This window comes from Morone saxatilis, unplaced genomic scaffold (genome assembly GCF_004916995.1).
Source record: "Morone saxatilis isolate NCDOM2014 unplaced genomic scaffold, NCSU_SB_2.0 Contig24, whole genome shotgun sequence".
In the NCBI taxonomy this organism is placed as follows: Eukaryota; Metazoa; Chordata; class Actinopteri; family Moronidae; genus Morone; species Morone saxatilis.
The window spans coordinates 4,899,241-4,899,933 of NW_023339807.1; positions in this window are offsets into that span (position 1 = coordinate 4,899,241).

A 693-nucleotide genomic window follows, 5' to 3' on the forward strand; every position below is an offset into this window, starting at 1 on the left:
TACTGTACAAATTATATGTTTAATGCTGTGACTTGTAACCTGGAAACACATGTGGTAGTTTCTGTGTAATAACCCTGAATTTGAAGCTTTTACTGTACTGTAACATACAGTGAATGCAACTTACACTTCCTAATCATTTTATGTTACATTAAGTCACAAAAAATAAACCTGATGCAAACTGACTGTAACGCAACAATGAATTTATTGTTCAAATATGGGGGATGGAGGGAGCCTTTGCAGGAGCTCTCTTTGCCGTCACTACTCCTTCCACCAGCTCTGCCCTATTACCATGCAGACCTCGTGGTCAAAGTGCCACCACAATGGCTTGAACAGTAGTCTGGGATTGAAGCAGAACAAAACTGCCATGCCACCAAGCCCAGACAAAGACTTGGCCTGTGGCCATCACGTTCTTCCTCCTCCTCTCGGACTCCTCTCTGCTTTCAGTTGGAATGCTGACCTGCGATGGCGAGTGATAAAACTGAGGAGGCCCCACCTGAGAACCAGACTCTCTGGTGGTTTCTTGCTCCACCAGGTCGTTCTCCCCTGCCGCCCTAATGTCGGCTCCTGACCTGACCATCAGGCCAGTATGAGGCCAAAATGCAACGACTGGAGCAGAACCCAAAGCTTCCTTTTGGTGTGGCTCAGGAAACACACTTTCTTGCCTGTTTCTAGTTTGCAGACACAGACTAGACT